The following is a 21,927-nucleotide window of genomic DNA, read 5'->3' as shown; positions in this document are numbered from 1 at the left end:
CAAGCGAGGCATTATCATCGCCACCCTGAAAAATGCCCTCTACAGATCATGCCGTCACGAAGTTGCCACCAGCTTTAACACGAAAGGAAGCCGGCTCAGATCTGTTAGAATCCTGGCCGACCTCCTCGCAGCCTAACGGAAAAACAACTTCGAGAAATCCGCGCAAGTACTGAAAAAAATTTCCTGGCACTGACTGTTCACGTTCACAAACAGTTGTTCCTTTTGTGCATGATGTGTACCACAAGATGAAAGTGGAAAGGAAGAAAAGTAAGATTACACGTAATATTTAGCTTGCAAGGGTGGAAGAGCGGGCTAGTTGGTAGTTCATCTTGAGGAAAAACACAGCGCACTCCTAAGACGAACTACCGCACTCCTCAAGATGAACTACCAACTAGCCCGCTCTTCCACCCTTGCAAGCTACATTTCTAGTTCTTCGGGCCCTTGGGCCCTTTTGTGTGTCAGCGCTGTATCGTCTTGCCTTTCTTTGTCCGTGTCTTAGGAGTGCGCTGTGTTTTCCCTCAAGATGAACTACCGACTAGCCCGCTATTCCACCCTTGCAAGCTACATTCCTAGTTCCTCGGGCCCTTTTGTGTGTCAGCGCTGTATCGTCTTGCCTTTCTTTGTCCGTGTCTTAGGAGTGCGCTGTGTTTTTCCTCAAGATGAACTACCAACTATCCCGCTCTTCCACCCTTGCAAGCTACATTTCTAGTTCCTCGGGCCCTTTTGTGTGTCAGCGCTGTATCGTCTTGCCTTTCTTTGTCCGTGTCTTAGGAGTGCGCTGTGTTTTTCCTCAAGATAAACTACCAACTATCCCGCTCTTGCACCCTTGCAAGCTACATTTCTAGTTCCTCGGGCCCTTTTGTGTGTCAGCGCTGTATCATCTTGCCTTTCTTTGCCCGTGTCTTAGGAGTGCGCTGTGTTTTTCCTCAAGATGAACTACCAACTATCCCGCTCTTCCACCCTTGCAAGCTACATTTCTAGTTCCTCGGGCCGTTTTGTGTGTCAGCGCTGTATCGTCTTGCCTTTCTTTGTCCGTGTCTTAGAAGTGCGCTGTGTTTTTCCTCAAGATGAACTACCAACTAGCCCGCTCTTCCACCCTTGCAAGCTACATTTCTAGTTCCTCGGGCCCTTTTGTGTGTCAGCGCAGTATTGTCTTGCCTTTCTTTGTCCGTGTCTTAGGAGTGCGCTGTGTTTTTCTTCAGGATGAACTACCAATTAGCCCGCTCTTCCACCCTTGCAAGCTACATTTCTAGTTCCTCGGGCCCTTTAGTGTGTCAGCGCTGTATCGTCTTGCCTTTCTTTGTCCGTGTCTTAGGAGTGCGCTGTGTTTTTCCTCAATACGTAGTATTTATACGCCGATAAACTATATCCTTGTGAATGCGGATGAAGAGTGATTAGACTGAACTGGTAGAGTGCGGAAAAGAACCTAGAAAGCACTCATAGAATACAAGAAAAATGCTGCATTTAAAATTCCCTGTTCCTGTAGCAGCTTTTACGTAGGTTAGGCAGGAAAAGGCATTACTAATAAATAGCGTCACCGCGCAAATTATCAGATTACTGCAATCGACTGCAATCTTGTCATTCATCGTGCCAGTTTCAAGGAATTATTTCCCTTGCTTGACAAAACCCGCATCATGAAGAGATATTTTAGCCAGAATGCTTGCTAAATCTTGGAAGCTTTTATCATCAAAAAGAATGATCAGAAACGGGTCAATGCAGCGTCCATGACGCTGCTTCTGAAAACAATTGCACTTGTTCCGGAAGTAATTGAGAATCAATGCGTTCTATAAATGAGAGCCTCACTGAGCACGAACGTTGCATGAAGCATGTGAGTCTATCTTTTAACTTGAGCTTGCGTTGGAGGGAACACAATTGCAGAGAAATATTAGAAGACAGTGAAGCTAACTTCTTACACAAGCATCATATTGTGGGAAAATAGCAGAAACAATTTTCATTCGCAAGTTTGCCGCCACGTGCATTACCACACCTTTCATCGCACTACATCAGCGCAAGGTTCTGGTGTTGAGCAACATCTCGTGAGCACGGCCGCACGGTCACCTCCTGCAGGCATCTCGTAGTGTATCAAGACGCTATTGTCGCCCATTGCCAAATTCAGCGATGCCCTGCTTGACCCCTTTCTCATGCCTTCATATGGACACCATCCATCTATCAAAGTCTCACTGAGTGCATAAACTGCACCTTCATCAACATGCTGCCGATATAAGTCGCAGCTCACCCGCGAAATAGGGACGCAATGTAGCCATTCGAGACCCATGCCTACATCACCGGGATTCATGACCTAACCTATTCTATTGACTGTACGTGAGGATGCCCGGCATTTTCCCAAACACCGTCCTCCACTTATCGCCTCATGGCGACCTTTCAGTTTACAAGATACTATTTCGTGCTGAAGGTGCTCGTCGAATGGACCGCTTGCGCACCTTCAACTCTTAACTTCGGTCGAAAGACCGCTTGACGAGTGCCACGTTGCGGACACACGCGCTACATGTGACTTGGCTTAGCTCTGGACGCTATTTCATAAGCGAGGTTTGTACTACTTTTTCGGTTTCTAGGGGTTTAACGTCCCAAAGCGACTTCGGCTATGAGGGACGCCGTAGTGGAGGGCTCCGGATAATTTCGACCACCCGGGGTTCTTTAACGTGCACTCACATCGCACTGTACACGGGCCTCTAGAATTTCGCCTTCCTCGAAATTAAGCCACCGCGGCCGGGATCGAACCCGCGTCTTTCGGGTCAGCAGCCGAGCGCCGTGACCACTGAGCCACCGCGGCGGGGCTGGACCACTTTTTCATCATGTACTGTGGCCTTTTCGTCGTCCTGAGCCGACTAAAGTAGTAGTAGTAGTAGTGGTGGTTGTTTTGCATTGAATATGGAAGGTAAAACAATTTTGCTACCCCGGCATCTGCTATCGCTGCTGGAAGCACCTGAGCGGGGGAGCGGAAATAAAGGATAGTAGGCAGTGTGTAGAAGTAAAAAGAAAGAGGTGAGGGGATAGTAGAAAAAACTGGGGGAGGGGTACACTGACAATAAATCTATTTACGTATAGAAATGATAAATATACACCGGTCGCACGCGCGTGAAGGTCTGACCGACGAGTCACCAAAATCACGTTATAACTAATACTGCCGCTCCCACAGGACCCAAGTGGCCTATCTGGCTCGCCTCAAGGCAGCCACTGTCGGCAACTCTGACTAGCTCGGGGACTAGGTTCGTCTGCCTACCGGAAAATTGTCACGCCGCAAAGCGGTCGCTTTGGAGGATTAAGAGGCTGCAGGCGCGCGAGGGATGTCCCCTTGTGTGCCCACTCCTCTGCGCCTAGTATGCATAACATTAATCTCGAAATAAAAGCATTCCATCTGCAGAAATATTATTGAAATTTTCGCTCTCTCCTAATCGCATATGAATATAACCTCTTTGAGAGATTCATTCAGGTTTGTGAACCCATTAAAAATTTTATCCGCCAGCATTGCATTCCGCCTTAAAGCCTTACCCTTTGTAGTAAGTGCTTAGCCGAATTCCGAATTTCACTGATTCAATTTTGTTACAGATTTAGGTAAAGATGAACAATGCTAAATCATACTTCTGTCAGAGCAGATGTTTATATTAGAGAGCGCTTCAAGATTTTATATATTGATAAGATTAACAATCTACAATAATTACAAAATTCGAGAGATACCTCTCTTTGATTGTGCAAAATATACGAACCTTGGACGCCAGGATAAACATAAACCACGCCGCATCTTGAGTCTCTGCTTAGGAACATGACCGTCTCTCTTCGGAGTAACTTGCCCGCTAAGAAACAGTAAAGCAGTTTGTAATAAAAGGATGCGATGGTGGATAATGATAGCATAATTTCGACAAGGCAAGTAGTTAGGCTAGTTGGCAATGATATTCTATAAGTACAGCGTGACGAACGGAACATAAATGAAAAGAACGCGTAGAAAAACAACACAGCTCTGTTTTCTGTCCCTGCGTGTTCTTTTTTTTCTATGATGCGTTCATCACGAAGTATTTACGGGATAATATAATTGTTGTGCAAGCCAAGAGCTCACAGCAAGGTTAGCTCGTGTTCGTGATACTCCATGCATATCTCAATGTAGTCGATTATATTGTGCCGGAGTTCTTATCAATGAACTTTAACGGCTGGTTTTGGGGCATTTAAGATGGATTTTGTTAAGGCATAATGAAGAAGCATGTGCGGACTACGTCTAGCTCCTTTCAGCAAGAAAAGGTAGAAAATTTGAGCATTCAATTAAATATTACTGCATAACTATGTGTGACAAGCATATTTTTTAGTTTTTTTATTACTCTTCCTCTTGGCATTTAACATAGCCTCAGTAATTGCAACTGTAGTATAGAAATAAAAAATAAATGCCTCTTTGTGCTAATGCATTTCATTGTGCTAATTAGTTATTGCCTTTAATATTGGACGAGTCTTTACAAGACGGTCCTGAGGTTTGGCGTCAGGTACGGCTTTCACCCAACGGGCACCACGTTATAGTCAATGCTTAAGACAACAAAGCGATAACCTTTGTGAGCGTAAAATCATTTGAAAGAATTAAATGCGCTCGGTGCTGTGCCTTTTCACGCCTGCCAAAAAATAGGAGGCCGATCCCGTACCTGATCCGACAGAATGCAATAGCACGAGCTTTGCGGCTCCAGCGTACTTGTTCGATACGACCCTGCTGCGGGGGTTCAAATCTCCCGCCGTGCCGTTGCACTCCATGCCTATCGGAAGGTTCCACTGCGCATTTTCATGCACTACATTTGGAAGCGGATGAAAGCTGAAGGTGACGTAGACATCCCCAGCACAGCGCGAGAAATTGATGGTGTACCACGCTGGATGGCAGGGCGCTGCGGCAATCGCGTAAGGCTCACATGCAGCGTCCAGTATTAACTATACTTTCCTATTTACTAACCTTTGTTTATTAGCAGTTTTAACTTTGTTTTGTGCGTATGCTTTCTCTATTAGCTGCATATAATGTAGAAAAGTGATAATTCTTCTAAATTAACCAGTCCGTCGTTGCACGCCAAATGCTACCAAGGAATTAATTATCGAGCGCTTGACGTATGAACACGTTTCACGGAAAGGTAACCCCTGCGTCGACCTCCGAAATATTCATTGCAAGTTGAGGCGTACAACTACCATTCATCTTCGCGGCGGCTTGCACCTTTTAATGTTCAGAAAGACACTAATAATAAAAAGCTAGCTGGCCTTTACATGTCCTGTGCGCTAAACCGTTCACGTCGGTGTTACAAAAAATCCAACAGGGTTGTAGAAAACACCATAACGCGTAAATAATTGCGGCCCACCAGGTTAAAATTCAGGAATCTTCTCTGCGGAGCTTGACGCTTAACATATCAGACAAAACTTACATTTTTGCGTGTACAGTTGATGGTTTGGGACACTAATTCTTGTGGGATAAGGTAGAATTTCCTTTCTATATTTATGTAAAACTCTTAGCTTTGAACGATGAACAGAAATATGCTTAAAACCGTACTTCCGTTGCGAATTTCGAGGATATCCTTTGGCCCTCCGTTCAAGCGGTGCTGGAAAGTGGCATAGAACGTTACATTGAATTGCAGTCCCACCCTGCAAAAACCAAAAAGAGTTAACATGACATCCTTCTTGTGTTTATTTTATTTGCATATCTTACTTGCGGTGATTAATATAAGACCATCTCGTAAGCTGACAATATGATTTTCCACTGCAGTGCCACTCGTCGACCAGGCATACCGGTGTTGGATCGTTCAGATTGCTTGTTCCGATTGTCCATATTCGTTCATTTGTGTTGACGAACTGTAAGAGATATTCACATGAATAAATTAAGTTTTGCTGTGGTAGTTTCCGAAAGGATTTTCGGCAAGTGACAGAGATGCATGAGGGCGGCAACAATTTTTAATTTCAAAGCCCAGTTTCCTCCGCTGTTTTTTCCATCCTTCAGACAGTCCCAGTCGGTCGCCGCTCCATTTTCATAATCAAAATCCCCGCTCACTTTCCACACGCACCGCGAAGCATGGCTGCACACAAAGCTGCTCGAGGTCTCACCCATTGAGCAGGGCCGTTGTTCGACTACCACGCGGTATTTTCCGTGAAGGGCCGGTTGGTCATCTACGACGCCAACATGATGCAATACCAACTCGAACAATTCCGGTTTCCACCGGGTGATAAAACTCTTACAAAATCCAAAACGGCCCTTTGGCGACAGCTTGGAAAGCTGTCAAACAATAGTAGTCTCACCCCATGCCGGCCCTGTCTGGCGCCATGTTTCCCGGTAGCTATGACACCGACTGCGCCCTCTGCGGTCCACGCGCTGTGAGCACGAACTTCCTATGTGCTTGCCCCACCGACCTCGAAAAACCAGAGCTACAACTGAGTACTTCTGAGCAGAGGGAGGCCGCGCTGCTCAGCTCAGACCTGGCCCTCCAGCGTCGGGCCTCAAGCGAGCCACCCAGGTCATCACGAAGCAATTTCTTTTGATCAACCAGCATCGACATAAATTTTTTTATTGTAAATAATTGTTTCCGCTTCTTTTTGGCAAATTGGAAGGAGTGTAACCATTGTGCGCGCATCTCCTCTTCATTTGCCTATATTCATCATCATCTCCCACCTTCGTCTGGGTGGCGTACGCCACTCCTGCCGGTGGCAATACGAGTCCTAAGGGTCCTATGGGCTATAGGTCCTAGAGCTTTGTGCGTATTGTACGCTTGTAAATGGATTTTCGTTTGAAATAAAAAAAAGCCTGCTCCGGGCGTTCCCAATCTCAAAGGAATATGGATTGAAGCATATCTCTCAGGACAACTATTAGTCACTCACTGTCCAGTTTGTTTTACAAAGACGAAATCGTCAGTCCACGTATTGTAAGGAGGAGGAGGATGTTGAAGAGGAAAGGGAGGGAGGTATTGTAAAGTTACTATTATTGTAGTGTAGCAGCCGTGCTCGCTCACTGTGGTGAACTGTGGGGGGAGAAAGACGACGACAATCCTTAAGTGTGACGCACGCTCGCTCGCTCGCTCTTTCAGTCAATACAAAATTGAACCATTCCTTATGTTGCATTCAAATTTGCACATAAAGCCGTCGTCCCATCTTCGATCTCCCAGCTAACAGGACCCCTTTCGTTGCGTCGTCCAATCTGTCAGCCTATACCCTATTAATACTCCTTTTCCTCTAAAACTCCTAATCATTCCAACAGTTCACCGCCTGTGTCTTGGCCACTCCCCCGTAATGGGTATGTGCCATTCTACTTGAGGCCAACCAACCAACCAGCCCGAACGCTTGGCCTAGACCTTTGCTGAACGTTACAAAGCGACCTCGGATCTGCTGAGCCACAACCCCCTCCTACATTTGGTGGAGGCTGCTTTATTTTCCCCCTCTCCTCCTCATCCTGGAGCTCCGTAGCCGCACCTTACCTTCGCCGCCCGTTATGCCCGAAGTCACCAGCCAGACAGCCCCCACCTGTCGCCTACCTTCCTCTGTTCTGGCGGGCTCCAGCAGCGAGATCCCAGCGTCTTCAGCGGTGCCGACGACCACGATGTCGACGACGATGCCACCAAGCTCGGTAACGTGCTCTTCTACCTTAGTGATGTAGCCAACTTGTGGTTTCGCAATCATGAGGCCGACTTGCCTACCTGGTCGTCCTTCAAGACCTGTTACTCGGAGGTATTCGGCCGCCCAGCTGTGCGCAAACTGCGTGCCGAACAACGCCTCCGCGTTCGCGCTCAGCACGCCACTGAAACCTTCACCATGCAGTTATATAGAAGATGTTCTAGACCTGTGCAAGCGCATCAATCCATCCATGCCGGAGGCCGATAAGATTAACACCATCCTGAAGGGCATATCCGACGACGCGTTCCAGATGTTGCTAGCCAGGAATCCACAAACAGTGGTCGATGTCATCCAGCTTTGCCAGAGCTATGACGTCCTCAGGAAGCAGAGGAATTCTACTCGCCGTTCCGGCGTCCTCGACGAGTCCCTCTTCGGATCCTCCGCCATTTTGACCCCAGTCTGCACACTGAAATTCACACCGACGCCAGCGGCGTGGGCCTAAACACAATGCTGGCTCATCGAAAGCTCTGCTTCGCGAGACCATGTTGTTGCGTATACCAGCCGCACTTTGCAAAAGCCGGGCGCAATTATTCCGTGGCTGAAAAGGAATGTTTTGCAATAATTTGGGCTATTGAAAAGTTGAGACCTAACCTATACGGTCGCCCATTCTCTGTCGTTACCGACCACCACGCCCTCTGCTTGCTGTCGTCCCTCAAAGGCCCCTCGGGCCGTCTTGCTCGTTGGGCGTTGCGCTTACAAGAATACGACATTGAGGTAATTTATTCGTCTGGCCGTAAGCATTCTGATGCCGACGCACTATCGCGGTCCCCTCTACGTCGTGACTTAGACTCCACATCTTTCGCCACCGCTGATGCCTCTTTCCTTGATATTGCCGACATGCCATTTGAACAACAACAGGACCCCTGGATCGCTTCCCTCCTCGCTCTCCTTTCTACATCATCTCAGCGACTAGCGACCCGCACTCTCCGTCGTCAAGCCCGCCACTTCGCAATACGGGAGGGCCTCTTTTACCGCCGCAACTACCTTCCCAACGGGTGCTAATGGCTCCTTGTCATTCCTCGGCACCTTCGTTCCGACATATGCGCCTCTTTCCACGCCGACCCCCAGTGTTCTCACGCCGGTGTGGTGAAGACCTACACGCGTCTTCGACTCCGCTTCTACTGGCGGGGAATGTACCGTTTCATCCGACAGTACGTTCGCTCCTGCCCGGAATGCCTACGACACAAAACCCCTTCTCGCCGTTCCATTGCTCCGATGCAGCTCTTGCCTTGCCCCACGCACCCATTCGACCGCGTTGGCATCAATCTCTACGTCCCGTTCCCATCACTCCGGCTGGACACCGCTGAATCATAGTGGCAGTCGATCACCTTACCCTCTACGTCGAAACGTCATCCTTGCCATCCGCGTCTGAGCACGACGTTGCGTCTTTCATCCTCTATCATCTCGTTCTACGCCATGGTTCCCCTAAGGAGCTTTTGAGCGACCGCAGCCGTGTCTTCCTCTCAGACACCGTTGAAGCCCAAATTCGCCAATGCCGCATTGTTCACCGCTCTACATCGGCCTACCATCCTCAAACGAACGGCGTTACTGAACATTTCAATCGCACATTGACCGACATGATCGCCAAGTATGTTGCCTCTGACCACTCAAACTGGGACCCCATTCTCCCATTTGTGACACATGCGTACAACACTGCCACACAGAGCACAACTGGCTTCTCTCCGTTCTTTCTTCTTTGCAGCCGCGAGCCTACCTGTACCATGGATGCCATGCTTCCGTATCACCCTGATGTGTCCGAGTCTCTTACTGTAAGGGATCGGTAGTGTACGCGGGGTCATCGGAACGCGGCTGGGGGCGCTCAAAGCGAAGCGTCTCCTTTCTTGGAACGCGGACGCTCGCGAACGCGCCGGGAAGTACGGGTGTCCCCCCGCCCCGCGGTACCGATTCGCGCACGTGCTGGCACGAATGTGTATTTGTGTTTGTTTTTAGTTTGATTTTGTGGTGGAGAGAATGTCATACTCCGCACGTGCTGGCGCGACCGTGCGTTTGTGTTTGTGGAAAGGGCATTTTGCCCTACGGAAGCTGGAGGGCTGGCCAGGCTCTCGATAAACCAATCATGTGAACATTGTAACATGATTGGAAGCCACAAAATGTGGACCGTGCCTTTAGGTCTTTAAAACCGGGCTCAGGAGCCGGAATAAGGGTTCTGCGCTAAGGTGAGATGCTATGCATTTTCGGCTATGCCGAGTAGGGGCCTCTCCTAGTATTAGCCAGTTCCGCCTTTTTGTTGTTTTTTATCTTTTTGCCCTTTAATGTCTCTAGTGCCTAAACTTGTATATGATTGTAAATATCTGTACATAATCTTTAAGTTCCCTTGATCCCTGCGTGTCAACTCGCCGCAAGACCGTCTCTGACGGGGCACCGCTGGTGCGAAGATAACGTTGTAGACTTCAAGTGAACAAACCGTCTCTTGCGGGGCACCTCTGATGCGAGGAAGGAAGATAGAGAACCTGAACTTTACTCTTACCGTTTCTCAAGCAGCGGCCTACGCTGAAGAATGCCGCCAGCTTGCCCGCTCTTTTACAACGCAAGATCAGAATCGCCAGAAGCACCTTCGTGCCCCTACCAATCCACTTCCGTCCTATACCCCAGACTCGCTCATGTGGCTTTGGGTTCCCTCAACCAGTGGTGGTGGTGGTGGTAAAAAACGTTTATTTCCTCTGAAAAGAGGGAGTTACATGGAGGTTGCTCTGGAGTCAGGCTTAATGCCCTTCCCCTCACAAACACTAGGTGGAGTCCCTAGTACGGGACCCCAGTGGCTTCCACTGCCGCCATAGCTCGTTCGACCATCGCCTTTTGGGCTTTCAGGTCGCAACAGGCGAGTAGGGTCGCCTCCCAGTCCTCCCGGGTGGGGTTTGGGTTTGGAGTAAAAGCAGGGTTGGAGGGGCACGCCCACACCATGTGGTAGAGGTCCGAGGACCTCTCCCCACAGTGCGGGCACTCCCCGGAGAAGGCAGGGTCAAAGTGCTTTAGCGAGGCCGGGCACATCATGGTGTTCGTGACAAGGCGGAGGAACAGGCGTTCTTCCGCTCTCGTTAATCCTTTACACGGGTGGGGGTACAGTTTATGTCTATCTTGGTATAACTGCGTTATTTCCCTGTAAGTTTAGGTCAGCGTGGCTTCCGCTACTTCTTCAGAGGAGGCGGTGGACGAGATTGCCCGGTTAGAGAGCGCGCGGGCGGCTGCATCTGCTGCCTCGTTTCCTCCTAGCCCCGAGTGGGCCGGAGCCCAGACTATGAAGCGGTGGGATGGACCTCCTACGTACGAGCTGTTTGGCAGTAGCCGGTAGGCCAGGTACGGGACCCAGCCCTGTTCGACGTTCCGACACGCCCCTCGCGAGTCGGTTATGATTGTCTTGAAATCGGAGTGTGTTGCCGCTAATGCGATGGCGACTTCCTCTGCTTGAGTTACGTTTCGGGCTTTGAAGGTGAGCCCGTTCACCGTTTTGGACTCGTGGATCACCGCCGCCGTGTACCACCCGCCTTGGTGCGGGCCGGATGCGTCCACGTAGTATACCCCGGGTTTCCTTCCGTAGTGGTGAGCTAAGGCCTCTGCCCTGGCCCTGCGTCTACCCTCGTGGTCGTCCCTGGACATCTTAATTGGGAGTGGTCTTACGTGCAGGGCGTAACGCCACTCCTGAGGGAGTCTTACTCTCTCCTCGGTTAGAGTTGTGTGTTCTATGTGCAGACGGGCTAAAAGGCGGCGTCCCGACGGCGTCTGCGATAATCGCGTGTATTGACCTGTGAGGTGGGCTTCTCTAAGTTCATCGAAGGAGTTCGTCATACCCAGACCTTGGAGTCTCAGGTTAGATATGGTTATCGGGAGGTCGAGGGCCTTCTTCGCCATTTTGCGTATTATCACCTCGATGATGTTCTGGTCGTGTTTGTTGAGGCGGAGATAGGGGGTCGAGTACAGGATTCTGCTTGTTACAAAGGCATTGGCCAGCCGCAAGGCGTCTTTGCTTCGCAATCCCCCTTTCTTGTTCGAGACTCTGCGGACCGTTCGGCCCACCTGATCTCCCACCTTCTTTAGTTTGTCGAGCGTGGGCGTCGCCAGCCTACGCAGGTGGATGAAAAGACCTAGGACTCTAATTTCTTTTCTTTCGGGTATCGGTTCCGATCCAAGTCTCAATTCTATCTTGTTTGTGCATTTTTTGTTGGGGCGAATGTGCACGAATTCGGATTTTTGAGGGGAGCAATGAAGGCCACATCTTTTCGCGTACTCGTTCACCGCGGTGGCCGCCTCCTGCAGGCTGGCCTCCATTTCTCCGAGAGAGCCCTGCGTGGTCCAAATGAAGATGTCGTCCGCGTACAGCGCGTGCTGCACACCCGGGACTTTCTCCAGGTGGACCGGCAGGTTCTTCATTGTGAAGTTGAAAAGCAGGGGGGTTAGCACCGCCCCCTGTGGCGTCCCTCTCGTGCCTAATAGAAAGGGGCCGTGTTCCGCGTTCTAGATCCACACGTAGGCCTGTCTCTCCGTGAGGAAGCGTTTTATGTACTCGAAAGCGTTCTTGCTTCATCCCGTCTCTGATAGGTGTGTGAGGATCGCCTCGTGTGTCACATTATCGAAGGCTCCCTTCAGATCTAGGGCCAGCACTATCTTATCCCCGTTCGGATGTTCGATCGGGCTTAGTATCTCCCTGCTGAGCTGCAGCAGGATGTCCTGAGCCGATTTATTTGGTCTGAAGCCGTACATCGAGTCGGCGAAGACTCGCTTGTTTTCTAGGTACTCAGATAGTCTATCTCTGACCATAGCTTCCATCAGTTTGCCCACGCACGAGGTGAGAGAAATAGGTCTGAGGTTATCCGTATCTATGGCCTTGCCCGCCTTGGGGATGAAAGTTATCAGCGCCGTCTTCCACTCCGTGGGAAGTGGAGCTGCGCCCATCCAAACCGAATTAAAGTGTTCTAGGAGGGATTCGTATGCGCGGTCCGGCAGATTGGCTAGGAGTGTTACCGAGATCCCGTCCCTTCCTGGCGCGGTCCCGCGTTTCATCCTCGCTAGAGCGGCCTTGAGTTCGTATATTTTGAAAGGTTCGTCCAGCTCAGCATTTTGGGCTCCACTGTATCTGTAAGCTTCTCCCCTTGGATCTTGGGTCGTGCTCAGGTACTCGTCCCGAAGCTTCAGGGCGAGCTGGGCCGTGTTTCTTTGAAATGCATGTACCGCTCTCTGCAGGTGCTTCTGCGTCTCGATGCGCGTCTGGTTTGGATCTATGAGCGCCCGGAAGAGGCGCCACGTGTTTTTGCTAGACATCTGCCTAGCGGCCGCGTTGCACCTATCTACCCAGTTCGCGTCCGCGAGTTGCGCCGCGTACTCCGCCGCTTCTTTAGTGATTGCAGCGATCCGAGCTCTTAGCTTTCGGTTATACTTCTGTCCACGCCATCTTTTGACCATGCTGCGTCTGGCTGCCCAGAGGTGGAGGAGGTGGGTGTCCACGTCCGTCACCGCCTCTGAGAGCTTTACCTGCGTCTCCGTCGAACGCAGGTTGATCAGCAGCTGTTGCTCCTGGATGGAGCTTACCTCGTATACCTTTCTAAATTTCGTCCAGTCCGGCAGCATAGTGTGCCCCGTAGGCCTGGTAAGGGGTTTCGTACGGATCGTTATGGTGATCAGGCAGTGGTCACTACCGAGAGTTTCCTCCGTATTCGGCCACTCCACTCGCCTCACGTTTTTCGTGAAGGTTAAGTCGGCACACGTGTCCCTCTGCACCGAGTTCCCTATCCGCGTGGGGCACGCCGGGTCAGTGTGTAGGGTTAGACCTAACGCGGACGCCGCCTCCGCTAGCTTCCGTCCTCGTATGTCTTCTCGATGATAGCACCATGAGGGACTCTGCGCGTTGAAATCTCCCATTACTAGTAGCGGGTCTCGTCCCGCTTCCCTGATTGCTCTGCTTAGGAGTGTGGAGAAGGTTACGTTTTTTTGCTTTTGGTGGGCAGTACACGTTCAGGATGTGTAGCGGTGAATTCTCCTTCTTCAGTGGCAGAAGAGTCACCATCACGTGCGAAAAGCTGGTTTGTAATTCCAGATCTACCAAATTTACAGTGAAATTTTTGTGCACAAAGATGCACGTTAAGGGGTCGAGTTGGAACGTTTTGTAGTTTGTGAGGCTCACGTTCCCGCCAGGTTCCTGTGCGGCCACTACTGCCGGAGTATGCTCGTACGCACACAGGTGCATCCTAAGGTCCACTCTCTTAGTCCTCGATTTCAAGCCTCGACTATTCCATTGTGTTAATGTTATGGGACTCTCTTTAGTTTGTCTCGCCATGTTGTATCTGGAGATTGTTGTTATTCTGGAGGGGAAATTGCTCTTGGTGGTCTTCCTCCTCGTCCTCGCTCAGCACCCTACGCATCCTGTAGGCTCGGGGATTCTGGAGTCTCTTCGTGTTAGCGTATTTGCGAACCGTCATCGCTTTCGCTATCTGTTGTGAGACTATGGTGGGAATAGATTCCTGGACCCTTTTCATAATAGCTTCTAGTTCATTTTCAAGACTAGGTTACGCGTCGCTTTCCATCGCCTCCTCTTGCTGAGGTGGCTGGGGTTTAGCTAGCGCACTTTCTAGTTTGCTCGTTAGCACCTCGATCTGCGCTTTTAGGGCTGCTATCTGGTTTCGTAACTAGGTTTCTTCTGGGTTGGGTGTGGGTGGAGAGGAAGGTTTGGGAGGAGGAGGAGGAGGGGCGGTCCCACTCACCTGCTGCTTCCCGTTCTGGACTATGCTGGCCCAGGTCCTCTTTTGCTTGGGTTGATCAGAAGTCGACTCCCTGTTAGGTGGAGGGGGAGGGAGATTACCGCTTCCTCCCTTTTTCTTCTTGTTTTTTTTTCCTCTTTTTCTCCTGATTGCTGGGTTGTTGCTGCGCGTTCGTGCGGAATTTCGCCGTGCAGTCTCTTGAGTTCGTGGCGTGTTCGCCGCCACACACCGCACATTTTGGTTTGCACACGTGAGGGGACCGCACTCCCTCCACAAACGGGGCTTGCGTTCCGCAGAGTCCGCAGTTTTCTTGTCTCGGTGTCGGGCACGTATCTGGCCTATGTCCCACCGTGCCGCACAGGTTACACGCTGGTATGGTGCGGCGGTACGTTGCTACCGGTATGACTTGCGCGTTGTACAGTACAGCTCTGGGCTTGTACTTGCCTTCGAAGGTTATTCTGGCTTTGTTCGAAGTTCCGAACTTTCGGATCTCCAGGATGGTGCTCTCTCCGTGGACGCTTTTCACCTTCCCTCGCAGGGACTCGGTGGTTTCCAGATTGGCCACTGTGATGACTCCGTGAACCACGTTGTCTTCGCTCTGTTTTACGTGCCCGTGCAAACGGAGGTCTGCTCCTTCTTGGAGTTATATCGCAAAGTCCCCGAGCAGTTTGTCTGCCGCGTGGATGCTCGACGTGCCCACGATGCTCAGGTGTTGATCCGGGGATATTGTGAAGTAAAAGTTGTCCGCTTCGGCCTCCCCGACTCGCTGTCGTAGGGCTAGGCCTAGCTCACCGTGTTGTAAGTTCTTCAAGCTTGTCGCCGTTAATGGCTTGATGATTAGCACCACATCGTCTGGTCTAAATCTGCAGAGAAACTTGGGTTTCCATGCAGCTTTGACTTGCCTTGGGCCTCCGGCTGCGCGCTCATTGGATGCCTTGTCGGGTTACGCATGGTGACCTCCGTGGGCTGACGTGGCCTTCCCTTGCGCGCAGGCTTGAAGTTTCTGGGCTCTTTTTTTTCAAAAGCCCGGATCACATTAGCGTTGCATTGGTCGCGACTGGTCTGCGGCAGAGTTGACCATGCCATGCCTTCCGGGTCGTAGCCGCGTTGCTGGTTTGCGCTTGCCATATTGGCTTGGAGCGGCCTCCCCGCCGCCGAACGCCGGCGTTCAGCCGTGAAGCTGCGTCGCGGCGCTATGGTGGATGGGAGGAAAAACGCTAAAAAAAAGTCCACAAATCGGCCCACCGGGTTGGGAGTGGTCTCCCTGCGTGCCGGCTGACTTGCTGGTCCTGTCAAGTCCAATATTGTCGGGATCCAACGCGTTGGTCCGCCGCCACAGTCGAAAATCGCCGGAGCCGATCTCAACCAGTCCTGGTCACTCCACTAAACTCATTTCAAAGTACCACGGTCCTACCGTGTCGTCTGTCAGTCCTCTCTAGTACAACTACATTATTGAACCGCTTTCGCCGCCCCAAGATGCGCGCCGTGGTGGCCGTGAATCAGTGCACGTTTACCGTCTCAAGCCGTACTACGATCCGCCTACCGTGTGTGCGTCCTAAGTCGGCAGGATGCCTCCTTTTTCGCCGGGAGGTAATTGTAGTGTAGCAGCCGTGCTCGCTCACTGTAGTGAACTGTGGGGGGAGAAAGACGACGACGATCCTTAGGTATGACGCTACCTCGCGGCCCGAACGCTTGGCCTGGACCTTTGCTGAACAATGCAAAGCGACCTCGGTTTTGCTGAGCCACAACCCCCTCCTAGATTATTGGTATTAATGGTATTATAAGCTTAATATTCCACTTCATATTATTACTTGAGTGGCAGAAGTTACCTGTGAAACTTGCCTTTTGCTATATACTGGCTGTATAATTAAAAAAACAACATATGTATAAAGGCCAACCAGCAAGTGGTTGACGTTACAGATCAGGCTACATCCTGGCAATATATTGAGGCATATTTAACACCTCTTTGCGGAGCCGCTTCTCGTTTGCGTGTATGTGATGTTATTTAATTTTTTGTCCTTTTAACGGACTCTGAAAAATTAATGTGCAGGAAATATCCACATAATTGTCTATTATATGTGAAAAGATGTTTTTTTTAGTTTGCAACGAAAAAATCTAACCTAGGCGCGAAAACGTGCCATCGAGATATGCAGATCCGTTTTCCCTCTTTTTTCTTTGTAGCGATGGGGAAAATGCAGTAAAAAAAATTTCAGGCATTTGAGGTGAAATGTGACACTAATGCTAACCTAAATAGCTACCAGGAACAAAAATCGCCTAAAGACCAGCTTAGTTACCACTGTACTTCGTACAGTGGTAACTACGTTCTTTACTCCTAACTAATCTTCTCTATTGGATCTTTCGTCATCTTATTCTTGATGCAAAAACACCGAGTATCAAGATGTTTCGAGCACAGTAAGAACCTTCGTGGTCGGTAGTCAACATGTGTACTTACATGGACTAAGAAGCCTTACGCACGTATTTAGGTCTCCAAAAAAATTTTAATAGATAACTTTCTAAAAACAACACAGAAGTAAAAACGATGCGCCTCTTGAAGGGAGTGAAAAAGCACTGTGTAAGAAGTCCTAGTGTTCGATAAAACATAAGACTGATCATTTTTGCTTTGTCGGAACGCTTTTGAATGAAACGCTCGGGTAAAGAAAATTGCCACTTTTGCATTTCAGATCTATGATATGCCAGAAACGGCCGCCGTGGTGGCCTAGAAGTTAGGGAGCTTGGCTGATAACCCGAAAAACACCGGTTCAATCCCGATGTGGCGAAACGCTAGAAGACCTGCGTACTGTACGATGTCAGTGCTATTTAAATGACCCCAGGTGGTCTTTCGTACTTTAAACCCCCATAAACTAAACGAAACCAGAGAAGTAGATGAGTGAAAGCTCTGAAGAGAGCAGGCGTGATTCCTTGGAGTAAAATGCTTCCGAAAACTTATGAATAATGTTCAATAGTATTTGCGCTCTCCAAAAATGTGCTCGGGAGGTGAGACGAAAAGTTCCCACGCCTACATAAATATCCCGAAAAAGTTCATGGTACGTTAACATCGTGTCCGGCCTTGAAGGGGTCGCGGAAGATTTACAGGCCAACACGCACACCCTCACGCCAGGGTGAAAATGAAACAGCTGATTGCCCATTTTTGCTGGGTAGTACCTAAACTGCAACCTTGGCGCTGCCAATAAATTCTTTTTTTTTTTCGGTCAACTAAAAGTTTCGTTCTGAGGACTGTGATGTGAAAGCACTAGTAGCGAGATTCAGTCGAGGATGACGTGTGTACTGCAAATATAAACAGGTTGCTATAACAACAAGATGCATTTTCTTCATTTAGCAATGGCAAAAATGTGAATCGGATGCCGTCCCTACGGAAAGATATTCTATGTACGTAAAGATAGGTGACGACACTCGATGCCAGGTTGATCAATGTGCAGTAAGCGGTAATGAAGAAAACACACTGGTGGTGGTACGCTATGGGTCCCTGCATAAAATAAGGAGAATTTTGTACAATCCATTAAATCCAGCGTGCTATTTACTGGAAATGTTAATCGTCCATAAACTCTATTCATTTTGTCATTCAGGTTACAAAAGAAATGGCAGTATAAAATGAGTCCCTATCTGTAGCTTTGAAAAATTTCTACGGAGAAGGCTACTGCGTTGAATTGTGATAATGCATTTTATAAAATAAGTGGTGTTCATCATTTTCTGACATGGAATTGTCAAGGTTGTAGCGCCTCAGAATGCAGATAGAGCTAAGATGTTGCTAAATAGCAGGCTGGTTTCCTGACACTGAATGGTCAACTTCCGAATGGTCCATTACTTTTGAATGGTCAACATTGAATGATCCATTACTCAGAGCTTCTTTTTAGCAGACAAGTGAAGGGAAAAGAGGGACTCGTTAAGACTAGTACATGATGGCAGCCAACAGTCACTGAAACCAAGAGGCACGGGGGATTTTCTTTTTAATTTGGGGTGTTAATCAGCGGGAGATTATTAGGGTAACCAACTTTTTAATAGTAATTGATTACAAAGCAGGAGAAGAAACAACCACATGCCACTGGTGGCATCCGAACCTAGGACCTCTAAATAACGCATCCGGTGGTCTACCAACTGCGCTACGGTGCCGGCGGTCTAATCTTCTGCTTTGGAGGGTATTTAAGTATTGTGTGTATCCAAACCTTGAGAGTGTTCACCAGCGCCACTCTCATCCATAGTGGCGGACGTAGTATGTCCGCGAGTGTGATGTGGAACGTGATGGAACGTTGAGGGTGGAAGCTGTGCGAAAACCTCCTAGAAGAAGGATTGACATCTGAGCTAGTTGTTAATGCATCACGAAAAATTTAGCGCACTCACAACGAATTGTGGCAGGCAATATTCCAACGACATTTTCAGCAGCTGGTACCCTGTTCATCCCAGGTGCCGCAGTACCCAGCTCACCGCAACTCACCTGGCCAGCCTAAGAGCGACGAAAACTATCTAGACATGTAATGGCGAGTGCGAAACTACTGGCACCTGACTCCACCAGCGCCCTGGTGTCGTCCACATCGTGTGCGCACTACAGCAGCCGCGCAAGCGGCTAGCGAAACTCGCCAGAAACCTTGTAAAAAATATTTTAGTTGGAATCTGAGGACATGCCGGGATACCAGCGAGGGCGAAACGAAAGCGTGTAGAGCGGAGAATAGAAGAGAATAGAAGAAAGTGTGATACTGTCGATCCCTGTGGTGAACTCCTGTACCAATGAGATATACTATACGATGGCGAATAATATTAGCACACGTGACCGACGTACTGAGAGGCCGAATTGCAACGGGGGCATCGCTCTGGTTCGCGATTACGCCGATAGCGAGAGTGGGCAGCCCTACCCGCGTTTTCAGCACGGGGGGTAGCAGAAGGCATCCTTTCCTAACAGTCGAAGTGCGCCTTTCACCCAGCGCCGGACTTTCGAAAGAAATCGCTGTTTTATTAGCGGCCTCAAATCCTTTTTGCTGCCACCAAAAAAAGCATTGTCTTGAACGAGTTCTCGCTCTGCCTTCATCACCATCATCGTCAGCCTGACTACGCCTACTACCACCGGTTTTACAGAAATAGACATAAATAGAGAAACAAAGTGCTGTTGAAATGATTAGTGTTCGAACATGGAAAAGATGCCATTCCTCAAGCAAAGCGAAAAGGCCGTTGTTTGCAGGCGATGATTATCTTCACCACTCACCTCATACTGAAGAGTGGGAAAAGCCTGGCATTCACGTCATCTGTGTGTTTTATAATTGGCGCACCGCCTGTTTCCATTCCGCCACTCCTGTGGACAGCCACTTTCGCCACGCTACCTAAAGCCCTTTTTGTTTACCTTCCCGTCATCTTTCTTTCGCTGGCCTTCTCCTGTGTGGAAGCCGAGCCCATTGCCAGAAACTTTGGCCACACTCCCGTGACGTCAGCATTGAGACTGAGCACGCAGCAACGCTGACCCCAGCCTGAAAACAGTGGATGGCAGGGGCAGGATTGACGCGCGTCGAACCCTGGGCGCGGCGGGTTCCTCACGTTTCCCGGTTGATTGCGCACACTACTCGTGCCGGTGTTTTCGTAGTTGATGAAGGACAGTAGGGAGCATTGGAGAGAGCTTTGATTGAATAGAGCCGACATGGGGTGCTTTCAAAGAATGACTGATGGCGAATGTGTTGGCAGGGTGGTGCTGCTGATTATTACATGCGGGCTTAATGTTTGTACTTAGGTAGCAATGAACAGCTAGTGAAATCTAAAAAGCCGCAAACGGCAAGACACTGCTGAAGAAATACAGAAGCACGACATGAAGTTCTCAGAAATCTGCAATGTCTTGGAAATTAGTTAGAGCCTTCCAAAAATAATTATTCTCGATATGATGGACGCAGAGGAAATAACGGCTCAGGCAGTTAAGGAGGGCTGAGTTGATAACGCCGTCAGGAGGCGGGGAAAGAAGAACGCTCTTCGTGCCAGGTAGTAGCAAATTAAGAATGCCGCGGATGCGAGAAGGCAACACACAAACCTCGTTTACATGAACCCCACAGCGGGTCTTCAAGAAGAGAACAGTTCAACTGCAGCGACAACAAGAGTCGAGCACCGCAGCAGCAGCGGACAGGGTCGAGCAGGTCCTCCAACCCCCTGCAGAGTTGCCTGCACTCGCTCCCTCGACTCCCGGAAGCGGCTCTGCGGTGTTTACATGTACCTAGTAACAGGCTTTCAGCTCAACTCCTCAACTTAATCTCGTCATAAAAATGCCGCTACAGATGCGCCGTGAGGCGGCACGAAGACAGGTGAGCTGCGAGCAAGCCGTTAGAAGGGTAGCTGAGGGGAGACAACGAGATAATAAAAATGAAAACTCGCTTTGAAGAAAGACAAGGTACCTTAACTCCCATAATTCACGGTCAACATCATAACTGCACTTTGAGGGAAAGGAGGAAGGAGGAGTGAAATTCGGAAGAGAGAAAGAGGCGACCAAGCGGAGTGTTCGAGACGAATTTCAACAACATGAGGCTCGTTGACATGAACTGATGCAGCAAAGTACACACAGGTGTCTTCCATTTCTGCTCCATTAAACGTGGCGCCGCGGCCAGGATTGAGCCCGCGTCCAAGTGCTTAGGAGCCTAGCGGCTTACGCACTCAACCAAGGTGACGGGAGCAGTAGGCACAAAAAAGAACACCACCAGCGCGATGAGGAAGAGCGACAGGAAAAATTATATGGGTTTTTAGGAAATGAAAGGCTCTGCAACTGTCTCACTCCTCGGCTGACGCATTAGCAGCGCTCTAAGTAAAGAAGTTGGGTGTGTATGAAGAAATAGGTTCTGTAGTGGATGGCGCCGGGATAATGTCGACCACCTGGGAGTCATTACCATGCAGTGACATTGCTCACAACACAGACACTTTTTGCGTTTCGCTTTCACCGAAACATAGCCGCCGTGGCCGAGTAGAACCCAGATACTCCGGCTCAGTAGATGTAGGAAAGAAACCAGGTAGGAGTCAAAACATCAATGGAACAAGGAGTAATGAAGACAAGAACGCTGCGAGAAGGAAGAGAGACAGGAGTGCCATGAGGAGTCCTGTAGGAAGGAGCGCAGCGACAGTAGCCAGTTTTCCCACGGAGTAAAGTTAGAAGGAATCAAACAGAACCTTATCAGACACGCCCGGAGAGATATCAAACTATCTCATCAGGACCAGGCTAACGATCGGCAATCGAGAAACAGGGTGCTGCCGTTTGTGAACGCTAATTATACGACCAAGCACCCAGCTGAGTTGAAGCTCGTCTATCGAGACATCGCACTGAGCGAGGTTGATGGGATCATTAGGTGTTTGGACGTCTTCCCTGAGGAGCATCTCATGTCAACAAGTGCTTGTTAGACGAAGGCCAGGTCGGGTCTTGCTTGCCTTGCTGAAGAGGGCTGCCGGGAAGAACGCGTCACTGCAGGACAATATTTGCCCGCGCGGGAACCGGCGAATTAGAAGTCAGTCTTTCCGCGCATGTCCTATAGATCTTCCTGGGAACTAAAGTGGACTTTAAATGATGTCAGCGACAGTTTCACTCTTGTACGAGCTTGCGTGCTTGGCCAGGTGAGAGGACTGCGCC

At 49.6% G+C, this 21,927-nt stretch overlaps 1 pseudogene; it reads right to left on the bottom strand.

Moving 5' to 3' along the window:
- Nucleotides 1-10,386: 10,386 nt before the first annotated feature.
- Nucleotides 10,387-12,591, bottom strand: LOC149324402 (uncharacterized; annotated as a pseudogene).
- Nucleotides 12,592-21,927: the final 9,336 nt, after the last annotated feature.

The sequence above is a fragment of the Amblyomma mixtum genome, unplaced genomic scaffold (assembly GCF_055824585.1).
Source record: "Amblyomma mixtum isolate Tamu unplaced genomic scaffold, ASM5582458v1 scaffold_39, whole genome shotgun sequence".
Lineage (NCBI taxonomy): Eukaryota > Metazoa > Arthropoda > Arachnida > Ixodida > Ixodidae > Amblyomma > Amblyomma mixtum.
The sequence above is the reverse complement of the archived record's forward strand: the minus strand, read 5'-3'. Positions and strand labels throughout refer to the sequence as shown.